This window comes from Opisthocomus hoazin, chromosome 15 (assembly GCF_030867145.1).
Source record: "Opisthocomus hoazin isolate bOpiHoa1 chromosome 15, bOpiHoa1.hap1, whole genome shotgun sequence".
NCBI classification, from domain to species: Eukaryota; Metazoa; Chordata; class Aves; order Opisthocomiformes; family Opisthocomidae; genus Opisthocomus; species Opisthocomus hoazin.
This window is the reverse complement of record NC_134428.1, coordinates 7,630,024-7,645,723: the sequence shown is the minus strand read 5'-3', so window position 1 is coordinate 7,645,723 and position 15,700 is coordinate 7,630,024. Positions and strand designations below refer to the sequence as shown.

The following is a 15,700-nucleotide window of genomic DNA, read 5'->3' as shown; positions in this document are numbered from 1 at the left end:
CAACTCCACAGAGATTTCCAAACGGTCTGTTGTTTCTGTTTACCTCTCCCCTCCTGCTGCCTCCAAACCATGCCCCTCAGCATCTTACAGCAGAAGGCAAACTAGAGATTAATCTGCGTGTTCATGCCCTGATACTTTATCAGGAATTTAAGGTCATTTTATTGATAGAAGAATAGTTATAATAGTTAACTGCGTAGTGAAGTTTTATGACAACTTCTAATAAACATCCAAGATTTTTTTCACAGACACAGTATCAGAAGCAAATGTTATCATGCTATTAAACTGTTACGTGCAACAGTATATTTGTAGCCTACCTCATCTCATCTCATCTCATCTCATCTCATCTCATCTCATCTCATCTCATCTCATCTCATCTCATCTCATTCCAGCAAAGTAAGGGCCAAGAAAGCAGAAAGGCTACAGAACACCAAGGGAGATTAAATCTCACAGCACCAACTCAAGAAAGTTGAATCTTGACTCAAGAAAGTTCCAGCTGTCAGAAAAACTTTCAGGTATCACTCTTCATGTATATTTTCTTTTCTTGAAGATACCTCTAATGTTCTGGTGTGAAAATCTTGTGCATTTGCCATCAGTCTCTTGTACATGACAATTGTTCAGTGTGTGAAAAAGAAGTTTTGTACTTCTATTTCTTCCCATGAAATAGGGGATTTTAAGACAACTGTCACTTTAGTGTATTAGCAATAAATAAAGCTTTAAGTCGGGATAAAAAGGAAGTATTGCCACACCATTTTCAACTATCTAATATATTAAAAGGTTTTATGTATTCTTGAGTTTTCCACTTGCCTATTTATGAGGACCAGGTAAGAGATTCAGGTGTAATAGAAGGAATCCGATAATCAGAAAGCAAATTTGGTCATCTTTAAAACAAAGTAATTTCCTTTTAGCTAAATTTTCGTGTCACTGTTGTTGCTTTTCTTTTCCTTCTGCCTGGCTATTGGGAATTTGGGGGGGGGGCGTTGCTCAGTTTTCTGCTGAAGCAGAAAGTAATGTCAGGAAGTCAGTGCATTTTCTTAGTTTAAACTCTTTCAGTTTTACTGTGCACAAGCAGAAGTACTTATAAATAGCCTGCAGTCGATCTTGTTTTTAAATATACCAGCCTAGACATCTGCGGTACTTTTCTAGAAGGCACTGTGCCGTAAGAGCTTGCTATAGTTACTTGGGGAGTCATACTTGCTGCTTGCAAGGGCGTCACAAAACTACCCATACATCTTTCTTCAAAGTTGAGCTCCGGCTTTGTCAGGTGATCATTAACACCTCTTTTCAGTGCTATGGATTCACCTAGATCAAGAATCAGGGTCCTGATCAGGTGTACAAATCAGCCAGAGAATGTAGTATGAACTTCACGCTTGCTTTATTTCCCCCATAGGACACATGATACTCTCTGGTAGTGTTCCACAAGAGAACACGTTATTTGGGTTGAAGGGCTGTGTTTTGATTACATAAATGGTTGGTTGACGCTGTGATTGCACCTACGAAAGTCCCGGCAACTGGGTAAAGTACGCACTGGAGTAAGTGGGTCACCTTGCCCTTACACCTGTGTCTTGTGGAACAGGGTATATACGTCCTGGCAGGAGGACCCTGACAGCCTACAGTTCTGTCACAGGGAATGGCTTTTCTTTCCTCCACCAGACTGCTTATTTTCTGCAGTGAAGCCTATGGTGATTTGGGCTCGGTTTCTTGGGGAAGGAGAGGGGAGGGGCTGGGTTAGGTCAAGAGGGCGGCAGTCTTCAGCCGAGACTGGCCTTGTAGCTGGTCTAGAGGTGAGTCAGAAGCAAGTGGTAGGAGAGCAGGAAAGAATATCGCTGGGGTAATGAGCAAGGGCTTTCAGGCTCGTGGGAACTGTGGGTGAATATGTTCTGGAGAACAGAACGTTGAACAATTAGTGCTTGAAGCTGAAGGCATTGCAAAACACCAGATGAACTGATCCAGGCTATGCTCCTGTAATTGTTTTGCATGTTAGCTGCTAAAGGTACAGATGACTCCATGTTCCAAAGGCTCCTGAGGATTTGCAGGTGTGAAAAGCTACTTAGCAGGCTAATGAGAGAGGTTAGATTTTCATTTGCCAAAGCTAGATATGGGAGTATAGTTCTTGACAGAGACTTAACTTAGTTTTATGTATTTCAGAGATCCTTTGAGACAGTTTGAACCTTGTTGTTATCTACTTGCACTTGATGTTTATTAAATAATTATTCTTTCATAAAATCTCCTACTGAATTATTACTGAAATATCTGTTCAATTTTGTATTCTGTGGATCTAATCGAGATTGTAGGTTCCAGTAGAGCTACAACAGGGATATATTTGTCCCCCTGTGACCAACATTTCTGTCTCTGTTTCTAGTTCTTCTGCTTCTCTGTGTAGGAACCCTGAATCTATGATTAAATGTTATTTATTAGGCCCTTTCCTTTGAGAGCTCTTTCAGAGAACAAATATGTGGACAGACTGGTGAAGGAGTTTTCAGCTTTTACTTTCAATTGATCAGACTTGAAATCATTACCACTTTTCATTTGGTCTTTTTCTCATTTCTTTAAAATCCATCTGTACTTAAAGAATGGTTTATAAATGGAATACAAACTAGGGATGTCCTCGCAGGTCTGAACCAGAGAGTCTCACAAGCACCTTTATACATGTAACACAGAATTTTTATAGAATGCCTGCTGCGGAAATAGATCAGCTACCGTGCTGATAGGCTCCTTTGACATGTGGTAGAAACAGAGGGAAAGGGTGAGGATTACCCCACCTTTAGAAAGAGAGTTATTTTTCTTCGTTGAATTACTATGGTTTTCTCAAACATTATATACTGCATTAAATATATTACTTTTGTTAGATTTGGACTAGGATTATTTTTACAAGTTACAAGTTAAAGCATCCCAGAATGCACAGGATATGTATGCATACTAAAGGGGTAAAGATGGTTATTTGATTTTTGAGGTGTGTGGAAGACTACTGCTACTGTTACTCCAGATGTCTAGGAAACTCGTCTTGTCTGAGGCCTTTCCCTAAAATACTCTCTAGCCACAGAGCTGGCAAGAATTCCTTGTGACTTGCAGATACTGAGAGAAAAATGGAAGTTAAATACCCAGCTTACTCTGAATATAGCTGAATAATAACAAACTGAGGCAAACTTCCTTGTCACTCACACCTGGAGTACTGTGTCCTTTTTGATCCCCAGTACAAGAAAGACATTGGCATACTGGAGCCAGTCTGGCTGAGACCCGTGAAGATGATTGGGGAGCTGGAGGATGGCATGCCAGGAGTCCAAGGCTTACGGTCTCAGCCAGAGAAGGCCGAGGCGGGAGCAATCTGCTCGCTGACTTCAGTTACCCGATGGCGGGGCATAGAGAAGGCAGAGCCTTCTCAGAGGTGCACCACAAAAGGACCAAGGCCAACCAACACAAGGACAATTCCAACTCGATACAACGGAAAAGACATTTCATGGTGAGGGCAGCCCAACACTGGCACAGGTTGCCCAGAAATGCTGTGGAATCTCCATCTGGGGAGATAATCAAACAAAGCCCTGAAAATTAGATCTGACTTTGAAGCTGACCTTGCTGTGAGTGGGGCTGGACTGGATAACTTCCAGAGATCCCTTCCAATCTGAATTATTTTATTGATTTCAGCTGTGGGTTTCTTAGTGTGTACGTAGGGTAATGTAAAGTCAGAGCTTTGGAGGCCACCCAAATGAGAAGGACAAAATATGTTGAGAGAAAAAAGAATGACAAAACAAAAGAAAGAAATCTGTTTACCCTTTGGAAAAGAAATCACACAGAGTAATTCTGTCTTGAGTTGTCAATTACTGTTTCCAGATAACAAAGGTTCTTTAAAAGCTTCATACAAAGTGAGACAGCTGAAAGTATTATTTCTGCCTTGATATGAGACACCAAGTGTTAGAAAAGTTTTAATGTCCTTTAAATATTGTAGCATGTGGGGAGAAAAAATGAGAACAAGCTAACAAAAAAATTAAAACTGTGTTTCTCAAAACAAATTAACATTTTCAAATGCCTTTGCTTGGTGGTTCCTGTGGGCACACGGATGATCACAAGATATTGGCCCTAATTTTGTCTCTAGCTGTTTCTGTGACGGCCTAAGCTGTTCGGTGACAAGATCCTGGAGATCTATAAAAACGTTTAGAAACAAGGAGGGTATTAGGCAGCTACACACGCTGCCAGAGCTGTGTTTGAGGAGGAGGAGAGAGCTCCCGCAGAGACAGGAGATCTGATGCGCCGTGAGGAGAGGGGAGTGCAGAGGAGAAGCACCAGCTGTCGGAACGGCATGGAGGCTGGAGGAAGAAGGGCCTCTAGACATTGGAGTTTTGATGGAGTTGGGTCCTGGTTTCTTCACGCATCAGTGTACGGTTACAGTAACACTGAAATAGTGTTGTTACAGCGGTTTTTACGTTAGGATATTTGAGGTAGCTATTTGCAAACAGCTGTAGAAGTTTAAAGATTTATGACTATCTTTCATGTAGCTAGATGTAATACACTAACACATGACATTGAATCTTCTTTGCCCACCTTACTCCTGCTCTCTCAGGTTCTGTATGTGGAGGTTAATAAGTGACGTGTAGATCAGAAGTTCCATCTCTTACTACGCCCCAACTTCTTGAATGCAGTCTGTACTATTAACACGGTAAGTGCATGACCTGAACAGTTATGTTTTAGCAACCCTGCCACTTAAATAATTGCACTTTTTTTAGCTCATTCGGTGGCAGAGATTCTATGGCAGGGTGCTGGATATTGCAGTAGAAGGCTCCAAAAATTTTCCAGGAAAAAAAGTATTTTCATCTGCCGTGTATTCATCTGCTGGAAGCTGATGTAAATACTGGGAAGGAAGTTACAGACGTGCATTTGGAAGGCGTTTTGTCAGAATTTTTATTGAAGTTCTGTAACATAGGAAACTGTAAGGTTACGCAGCTTCGTATGATAAATGCCATTTAAATACAGCAAGGAAAATATTATGTTGCTTTTGATTTATATCTGGTGAATATACCTTCTAAACATAGATTTGGAACAGAGGACTTCCAACTAGACTTGTATTACAGGTGGTAAATAAAAAAGCCAGCCAGGCCAATGGAATGATTTAGTAATTCTAAGAGAGTTGGAAAATAAAACAGTGTGTAGTAATGACTTCTGTTGGAAACTGGGATGAGATATTGAAGCTTACTTTTTTTATACTGAGTAACAAAACTCAAGATATAATAGGTGATCTCCCAGATTTGCTGGTTCTGTTCCTCAGTGCACAGAAGGAAGGTGAAAGAGTTTTTTCTTGTGGTCCAAATGCACTGTGAGAGAAAAAAAAAAGTCAGATTAATAATAGATCAAGTTTTCTTCTCGAGGGTAAAACTCTTTGAAATATCCTTCAAATACTTGTCCAATTTCATTGCTCCCCTGGTTGCTGCCTATGGCTCTTTCAATATATTCATACATATATGCAGATTGTGTTTCACTCCTAGTCTGTGAGAGCTGGGGGACGTAAGTGATAGGAATAATGGTGTGAGTTGCACATCACATACTGTATTGCATCTTCTTTCATCTCTCCTCAGTTTCCAGCCTCTTGTCACACAGGTTACATCATCCTGCACTAATAGGCTACACCTACCCAAGCTATAGAAATGTGTAAATTGTATTAACGTATACCTACCTGTCAAACTACTTTTCTAGGAAAAGGTTCCTTAAAAAGAGGAACCTCCTTTCTCTCCGTCTGCTAGAAAAGCTCATTTGTTATGTCCTGTGAGAAAAGGCTACTGACAGAACGTACAAAACAATCCTATTATCTGCTTCTTGGTTCCCTGATCATTTTCTGGAGTGTGGAGATTTTTTTATACTTTATTTAGACCTGAGGAGCTTAACCCACTTTTGAACTCAAACCCCCTTTTTTAAGTACACATATGTACTGACTCAAGGCCTGTCTCCCATTTGCTGTGCTTCTGATCTTGGTCTGTTGTCTAACAGCTGTAGTAGCAAGAGATAGAAGAAAGTTTAAACTACAGCTTTCTTGAATGACTTCATGCCTCCAAGTGTCAAAGATAAACATCTTTGTTTTGTCCTCAACTTGTAGGGACTAGAAGACATTTTTGGGGAACTTTTCTTCAGAGGGTGGAAATGGAAGAAGAAATGACAACAATGTCACACACGTAAATACAGGTGAGTAATGGCACAAGCACTTTCTAAGTCAGATGTTTCTTTGAAAGATCAGAAATTGTTAAATTTTCACAGCAAGCTTGAGACACTGTGTATTAAAGCACAGTCACGGTGCCTCAGATATTTAATAGCAGCTGTTGACTTCCCTTTCCGAGACCATCATGGCAACATCACATGGCAATGAAGAATAATACTTTGTTAAAATGATTATACAAAAATGGAATTGTGGTTTAACCCACTGACGTTAAACATTGCATGGGTATCAAAATGGTGGATAATTTTTGATGGACTGTTCTACAAGGTATAACTATCTGAATAGCAGCCTTTTTTTCACTGCCTTTGACGAAAGTAATTTTGAGTGAATGGTCAAAACTGCGTGCCTTCAGATCTGTGGCTGTGGCTCCACTAATCTGCAAAACCATGCTGAACTTTCCCTCTGCTTCTTGTAGAAATCCATACTTGAGCTACATTCATAAACAAAGGGGCATGGCCAGCAGCTCTTGCTGGCAACCGTACGCACCCATGACACGAACGCAGGTCAAACGTCTCTGTTTTCCTAGGTCAGACTGTGTTACTGTGTAGTAACATCTTGTAGCATAATAATGCCAACTCAGGCTAAAACTTGTTCACAGCCTGGAGCTGCTGCTGCACAGGATTATGCGTTATGATAACTTCCTACTACATGAGCACAAATCAGTTCCAAGAATTAGCCAGAGAACAGGAGCAATCAAACATTCTATGCTTCCTAGATGTAAGTGTGCAGCACCTCACAGCACGGTGTTCCAGATGTATATTCTGGGCAGTACAGCAGATCAAACAGTAGAATTTGTTTTGGTTACCTTGGTTATACTTCATGCCACTGTAGTTAGATTTTTGTACGCATTTCAAAAACAGAGTTTTGAAAGACTTAAATGTTTAAATTTAAAATATTATTAAATACCTCAGTATTATTATTTCTGAAGATTTCATAATATTGATCTGCTTATGCAGTTGCATTTTCATTTATGTAAAATAGTAGCAATGACAGGAAATAACAACAAAGAAAACGGAAGCGGTCAACTTCTGGCACCCTTGGGGCCAATATTTCTTACTTTCCTGATAGAATATAAAGCAGCACAAGTAAGTTTTTCAAAATCTGTCCTATTGTAATGTCATTGTTCCCGTGGTTATCTGTTATGAGCAATTTACACAGTGTCATGAGCTTCAGGTGAAAGCAAAGATGGTAAATTACTACACATTATATTCCCCAAAATTTTTTATCGGTACAAGAGTGGGAAGGGGCTCTGACCTCATGACTAAGCCTCGGCAGTACCGTACTCTAGAAGCCATCGTGCTGTTCAGTGGACAGTGTGTAGACTGTGTCACTGGAATCTAGTCGTCGGAGAAGCCATACACATCCATGGCTTGAAGCGAGAAATTGTTGTTAATTGTCATAATAATACATTTGCACACACACACAAAATAAAATACACAATTAAAGTTCTCATAGTTCTTAAAAGCTTAATCAGTATTTACTGAAACTAGCATTTATATTTTTTAAGCTGGGCTGAATACTTATTTGAACTGTAAAATTCTAGGTTACTGCATAGGAGAAACAGCATTTCTAGTGCTATTAGGAGAAACAGCATTTCTAGTTCAGTAGTTCCCTCTGTGGAGTTTCCTTCTCTCCTCTAGCCATGCTAGAGAAGATGGAGACATGTTCCACTGAGAAGAGAGGGAGTGCATCTCCAGCAGCAGCTCCTCTGATTTCAGTGCAGGTTCTTGTACTCTGGGTAATGAACGTAAGACAAGTTGGCTCCTTAAACACCTGTGTGAGATTGTAGCAAAAGCATTGTTCGCCTGTAAAAGACTACTGAGAGGCCTGCATTTGCCAACCCTCCTGCAAGCACCTTATGCTTGCTGACATCTGATATTTCCTGTGGTGGCTGGTGTTAACACATTTCCAAGGCAGTGCCTCATTGGAACCTTTATCACCTCATCAGCAGCTCCGCTTGTGTTGGCTCTGCACGAGGGACAGGTCTTCGGCCAGCCCTGCTTGGTCAGTGCCAGCCCAGTCCCCACACACTACAAATGGGGCTGCTGAGCTGCCAGCTTGTCCGGATTTTTTGTTTTTTCTTTGCTATGTAAACAATCGGAATGCCTGAAGGTAATTCCTGTGGTCCAGCCAGTCTGTTAGACAGGTGCGTTATTTTCCATTTTGCGACTGCAGATCTGCAAAGCACAGTGGACATATATGATGTCACAGAAGAATTCTTTTACTTAATATAAACATAAAATTGAGAATATTGCCTGGAGAAGAAATGTCCTAAGGAAAAGAGAAAACCTTTCATCTTGTAAAAGGTTACTGCGTTGGCGGATAGGGAGGACCAACTGATGTCATCTGCCTGGACTTTAGCAAAGCATTTGACACTGTCCCGCATGACAGCCTTGTCTCTAAACTGGAGAAACATGGATTTGATGGATGGACCACTCAGTGGATAGGGAGTTGGCTGGATGGTCACACTCAAAGAGTTGTGGTCAACAGCTCAATGCCCAAGTGGAGACCAGTGGTGAGTGGTGTTCCTCAAGGGTCAGTACTGGGATTGGCGCTGCTTAATATTTTTGTTGGTGATGGGGACAGTGGGATCGAGTGCACCCTTAGTAAATTTGCAGATGACTCCAAGCTGGGTGGTACGGTCGATGCGCCTGAGGGACAGGATGTCATCCAGAGGGACCTGGACAAGCTCGAGAAGGGGGCCTGTGTGAACCTCCTGAGGTTCAACAACGCCAAGTGCAAGGTCCTGCACCTGGGTCAGGGCAACCCCCGGTGTCAATACAGGCTGGGGGATGAAGGGATGGAGAGCAGCCCTGCTGAGAAGGACTTGGGGGTGCTGGGTGATGAGAAGCTCAACATAACCCAGCAGTGTGTGCCAACCATCCCCTGGGCTGCTTCCCCAGCAGTGTGGGCAGCAGGGCGAGGGGGGGGGATTCTTCCCCTCTGCCCCGCTCTGCTGAGACCCCCCGGGAGTCCTGCATCCAGCTCTGGAGCCCTCAGCACAGGACAGAGCTGGAGCTGTGGGAGTGGGGGCAGAGGAGGCCCCAGCAATGATCCGAGGGCTGGAACCCCTCTGCTGGGAGGAAAGGCTGGGAGAACTGGGGCTGCTCAGCCTGGGGAAGAGAAGCCTGCAGGGAGACCTTAGAGCAGCCTCCAGCGCCTGGAGGGGCTGCGAGAGAGCTGGAGAGGGGCTTGTGACAAGGGCCTGGCGTGACTGGACAAGGGGCAGTGGCTTTAAACTGCGAGAGGGTAGGTTTAGATTAGATATAAAAAAGAAATTCTTTACTCTGAGGGTGGTGAGGCCCTGGCACGGGTTGCCCAGAGAAGCTGTGGCTGCCCTCTCCCCAGCAGTGTCCAAAGCCAGGCTGGACAGGGCTGGGAACAGCCTGGGCTGGTGGAAGGGGTCCCTGCCCAGGGCAGGGGGGTTGGAACTGGATGGTCTGTAAGGTCCCTCCCAACCCAGACCAGTCTATCAGAATAACCTGTTAGCAAGATCATTGTTGTAATACAGGTTAGAGGCGGAACTTAGTACAGATGATGTACAGCACAATGCATGGAGTAAGAAATAAGTTCCTTTTAAGATATCCACAGCAGAGTGGGAAGTTGAATGTAGGGCACCCTTACCAATTAAAGTTTTATGAAAGAAAATCTATTTGTTGTTGAAGTACATACTCTAACTACTTTGATATTTGTTGGTCTGAGCTAAGGCAAAGAAACATGCAGTGAATTCATGAGTGGCTTTGTTAAAGTCCTTTCAGATAAAGTATATTGATTTTCATCTAGGCTGGTATTCTAACATTTTGTCCAGGATTTGACTATTTCATTTTGTAGTTTCTTGCAAACATTTTTTGCCTTAGATGTAGATATGCATAACAGCATTAACTCTGTAGTATAATAACATGCTGAATAGGATATATGTCTGTGAATTGTTTTAATTTGGGTTAGTACATCAGAATGCACAATTTGTCCATGATTAAAATTTTGTACACTTACAAACTGCACAACCCCCGCCCCCGCACGCCATGCCATTTGTTCGGAAGTACCTGTTATCCAACCCCTCTTGATGGACGGACAGATCAGTACCTTACATCCTGTTCTCCTAAATATACCTGCATATGTTTAGAAAGTTAGCGTTGTGTCAGAAGGACCTAAATTCACATTACTTGTTCCCTACATCGGGAAGTTCTACATTTAAAACACCGAACTTTCTAGTTAGTGTGTTGAAGTGGCTGCGTTATGAGCAGTTCTGGTAGAAATGAACCTCAGATGTGTTTTCTCCTGAGCAGTGCTTATTGCATATCCATGTCCTTTTGGACTCACTCCGAAAGGAAATTTATAATATAGAAACTTTCTTCTTTTGTTTCATGCTTGGTACTACTGTGGGATACAAACAAATGGCCTGAAGCTAATTTTAAGGAAGCATAAGCATATGCTGTTGTTCATTTTCGAATAGATCTTCTTTTCTTTGGAATTGTAATGATTCACATTATGCTTCATATTTTTCAGCAGAAAAACAACTTGATTGTGCCAATCCCTTAACTCCATCAATACCAATGCTTTTATCTGCAGACAGGGTAAATTCTCTTCTTGGTTGTTCTTCTAAGGGATTTCCTCCCTCCTTCCCCTGAATTTCATGTGAAGACAAAGGACAGCATCAGGGAATTAGGAGAGGTATTCGTTTTAGTAGAAACTCCACCTGAAATTTCTTACTTAGTCCTAATGGTCCTCCAGCTGAATGCAAAAAGAGCCATCTTGAGCAAACTAAACCTGGTGCAAAGCAGCAAAGAACTAACCTGATATCTGTTGTAACACATCGACAGCTCTGGGAAATACCTACATGGGATGTTAGCATCCCACAAGTTCGTTCACAATATGTACCAGTTGCATAAAATATTAGGTGTTTTGCTAAAATGCTTGTACATTTTGGAGGTAGTTGATTGAAAGCATGGCCCACTGTACAGCCATCTGGATGAAAAACCCAGCCTAGCAGAGCACAAACCAGAGCGGGGGACAGGGAAGCTGGTGCTGTGCTTGAAGCAGTCTCTGCCTGCTGGTCCCCTCTCGCCTCGGGCCACACTCTGCGTCGCTGGGCCAGCGTCCTCCTCCCTGTCCCCGGCCCTGTCAGCCTGGCCAGACATTCTGCTGAGCTGTTGCTCAGCTTTGATGGAGAGGTAAAGAATGGCCTGCACGACTTGTGAAAATAGGTTGCTCTCCAGAAGGGCAAGAAAAGTGAGTTTTCACTGTTGATTCTTCAGATAAGGAAGAGACTGGACTTTGACTCACTTATTCCGTATTAGTGCTCTGCTGAACGCAGCAGGGCAGAGACAGCAAACACTGATCTTTTAAAGCAAAAAACAAGCCTTGAAACAAACAAAACTCCCAAACAGGGTTTCAATTAAAGTATCCAATTTATTAGGCAAATAAAGGCAAGCAAACAGCACTGGGTGTGCCGAGAGTCTCTGCTCGACCAAGACACACACCGTCCAGTTCCCGTCTCCGGTTTATATATAGTCTGTTAATACATATTCATAGAGAAGGTTCTGGACTTTACCCATGCGCCCTGTGGGCTTCTCTTGTGTAACACTATGTAACAACGAAACTGGTTTAAACTGGGATACCAGGGTGTTTGTCAGGCAACTTTGCAAGATACAGAAACAATGTATATTAACCAGAGCACTGCTTTCTTTCAGTTTGTGGTTATACAAGGATATGCAAGACAGTAAATCACATCTTATCATGCTGTTCTAGCTTTCATATTGACACGAATCAAATGAATGTATTTCACCACATCAACTGTTGACTCCCATGAAAGTACATTTTTCAGGAGCTTGTGCTGAATATTTACGTTTCTGCTCATGCTGCCTTGCAAAGGGCAGCTCTTTGCCCCTCCCACTAACAGTTGGGGATCCCGTCGCAAGGGCTGTGACTCCCCGGGCCTTTCTGTGCCCCTCCCTGAGGTTTCCAGACCCAGCTCACAGCTCGGAAAGCTCAGTGCTACAGCTTGAAACCCAGCCCCACCCCCCTTCTTTTTTTTGAAGTTGAGCATTTTGTGCAGAGGAGGAGACCCGGAGTTAGCTTGGGGCTGCAGCGGAAGGTTCCAGAAGGCCCTGGCGCGGGGTGGCTGTGAGGGGCACCTGTGGGCGGGCGAGGTGGCAGGCCCTGCAGGGCAAGGGGCTGGCAGCTGCAGCCTGTTTGGTGAGGCACAAGGCGTGTGAGGAGCAGGGGTCTGCAGCCCCCTGCCCAACTGCCCCTGTCTGGGGGGCACCAGGAGCGTGAGGAGAAGGTGCCTGCAGCCCCCTGGCAGCTGCCCCTGTCTGGGGGGCACCAGGCGCATGAGGAGAAGGTGCCTGCAGCCCCCTGGCAGCTGCCCCTGTCTGGAGGGCACCAGGCGCGTGAGGAGAAGGTGCCTGCAGCCCCCTGCCAGCTACCCCTCTGCTTGGCTGCAGCAGCTCTGTGTGGGAGCGCAACGGCTGTGTCTGTGAGTGGCTTTGGAAGCACGTAAAAGGGCTGGGGCTGGGATAAACAGAGCTGTGATGGCAGGGCTGCTTGATGTTTTTTTAGGGTGTGAGGGGAGGGAAAAGCCCTTCCTCAGGATATCAGCCGGAGGGTGAATGCAGTGGGGGCTTGCGCACGAAGATGGCTGCTGAGGTGGTGTGAGGAGAGTGACTAGGGCAGATGCAGGTTATTTGGTTTTAAACACAAAACGAGGTCAGAACATAAGCCTAGAATTATAGTGCCTTGTCTTACCTTTGCTTTGCTGAGGAGAACTGCTGGTCTTGTCCATGGGGTGGATGTTATATTTTGTTCAAAGCTGATGGTCCTTTGGAAGGCTGGCCAACTTCCTGCGCTTTCTCTAGGGAAGTATGGGCTCTTTGGTTTAGCTGAGGGACTAAACCGTTTGTGTGCTGTAATTTTACTCCTTGACAGTAATAGTGGAAAACTCCATGATAAGATGAGGAAAACCTGAAGCTAGTAGGGACTGGTGTGAGATGGTTTTGCAGTGTGTGATCTGCGCGAGGGTGGGCGCACTTCATTCAGGAGTGTGGCTGCAACAGTCAAAAGGCTTTCATGCATGGTTACATGGCATGGATAAAGTATAAGGTTATATTGTTCATAACAACATGATTGGATATAAGGGTCTAGTGATGAGGACAGAGCTAACACTTGTAGTTAAATGCTGTAGCGTTACAGTTGGAGGAAAGAATGCTGTCTTAAGCTAGCTCCGTGATGACAGAAGAATCATATCCAGGATAAAGGATTACTTAACTAATGCTCAAAAGGACAATTATGTTACTCAACAGACAGTCATTGTGCTAGATCATTGCTGCCTGTATTAGAAGTCATGTAAGAAAAGAACTGATTTCTTTTTTTTCCCCTGGGGCTGTGAGGGGAGGTAATGGGAGCAGCTGGAATACAGGCCCTTGCCCCCCAGCTGCTGGCAGCACCTCCCCTGGTCCTGCCGGCAGCCCGCTTCCCTGGGAGCACTAACTCCTGAGGCAGCTGGGCGCTCCGCAAGCTGAAATTGCTGTCTTTTAAGCAGTAAACTAATAGGTCAGGTGCAATTACCGTATCCGTCTGCCTTTTCATCCTCAGTCTTGCTGCTGTGTAGATGTCAAATATGACTTGGTGATCTTCAGGAAGTAGATCCTCAGGTGTGTCTAAGGCGGGTACAGGGACTAACTCTGTGCATAACAGTGATAGGTGCTTGGTTTAATTGTGGACAGAATGTGAGACTATACCAGGACAGGAGAAGAAAAGCATAAAAAAGAGTCTTTGGTATCTAGATTTGTATGTTAACCAGAACTCATACTGGGTGCATATGGGTAAAGTGCAACTGAAGATGCTGTGATGTGTCTTGAACTCCTCTGGAGAGGAGCGAAGAGCACAGCGGCCCGTCAGAACTCAGTTGTATTGTTTTAAGTCTTCCCCACCCCTAGCACAGTGGGGAGAGAGGGGTGACATCCAAAGTACTTGCTCTGCCTGCCCGTCAGTGTGCTCAACAGAGAGGAGGAAAAAGGCTTTATCGGAGATCACGAGCATAGTATGAGTACTCTCAATGGTCTTCTGGAAAAGCCTGTTTCTCCCCATTGATTAGGGATGCAATTTTCTTCACATCAGCTACATTTATGTGCGGAAGTTAATTTCTACTGTAGTGACAAAAAGGCTAATGCAATCCATGTATAAGTGCTATAAAATGCTAAGCAGGTATGAAAAGACTGCACAGCCTCTTCGTTTGGCACTGATGTCATTGCTATTGGAGCATTGTCTCATGTCTGCAGTTCTAGAAGGAGGCCATAAGCTGCGGGGTTTAGAGGAGCCCGTTTTTTCTGACTTCAAGTATAGAAAACATCTCCCAAGATGAAGAAGCCCAGTCTATTGTGTATCAAAGTGAAGGCTGAAGCACAATGGGATTGGTGTATAATACATGTAGCCAATTCAGTAATTTGATAGAGGATTAATCAGTCAAGCAGACAAAACACAACAAAAAAAATAGTGTTAGAGTGGAAGAGGAACCAACTTGAGCAAAGTCACGAATACATACTTAATCATTTATGTAAATTGATTGCTCTTGGAAGAACTTACTTGGGTGAGAATTACATTATTTGAACATCTTTTAATCTTCCTGGGATGCTTTTCAGGAGTATATGCTGTAGTTCAAGTAGAGGTATGGTACGTGAAGCAGTAATGGGCTAAGGGATGACAGAGGTTCCTCTGATCTGGAAAAAGACAAGGAATCACTGTAACAAATTTCCTTTAACTGAGCTACAAATGTGACTGCATATTATATGAAGTTGGGAGAAAACTGCCTTCTTAAAGGTGCAGCAAATCTATGTGATCCAGTTCTTTGCTTAACTGATTAGCCAGCGCCAAAGCACTGCCTGAATGAGGGAGGAGAGGAAGTATATTTTTGAACTGACAGATCCCTACTTTTAAATCCCTTAGTTCAAAAATTTATCTATAATTAGCAAAAAGACATCCATATGGTGACTTTTCTAGTCCCAGATGGGTAGCTGTCATTTTGCACATGATCTTTGCTTCTCTTTTGAAGTAGAAATGAGTAATCTTGGAAATATTAATCTGACTTTGACTATATTTATCCTTCTATCAACAGTGATGACACACTTTGATTTCTTTCTTGGCGTACACAGTATGTGCTGCGGTGCAGAGGATTCCAGTTGCCATAATTTTCAGTGGAAAGAATAATTATCACAGGGAACTGTAAGTAAGTTATTACAGAATATTTGTATATTTAATTAGCAAAGCCAAAATTCTTGAGAGTAGTGACGCAAAGATATGCCAAACTTGAAACCCTGCTAAGGGGGGTGATAGAAGGTGTTCTGCAGGTGCTTAAAATTGGCTTCCCTTTTCAGCAGTGTGTTACCTGGCACAGCAGCAGCTGTACAGCTGCTCCTGCCTGGCAGGCTGCTGCTGCTGGGAATAGTTACATCAGAGCAAACAAAAAAGTAAAAATAATTTACTGTGCCAGAAAAGATATTTAGGTATCTG

General features: G+C 43.4%; 1 long non-coding RNA gene across 1 annotated transcript in view; it reads left to right on the top strand.

The window, feature by feature from the left end:
• Positions 1-403: 403 nt before the first annotated feature.
• Positions 404-15,700, top strand: part of LOC142363270 (uncharacterized) — a 77,773-nt gene continuing 62,476 nt past the window's right edge. The window contains exons 1-4 of the long non-coding RNA XR_012765635.1: positions 404-512; positions 4,553-4,648; positions 6,077-6,162; positions 15,306-15,412. This is a non-coding gene — a long non-coding RNA (uncharacterized LOC142363270). The remainder of the gene's footprint in view (positions 513-4,552; positions 4,649-6,076; positions 6,163-15,305; positions 15,413-15,700) is intronic.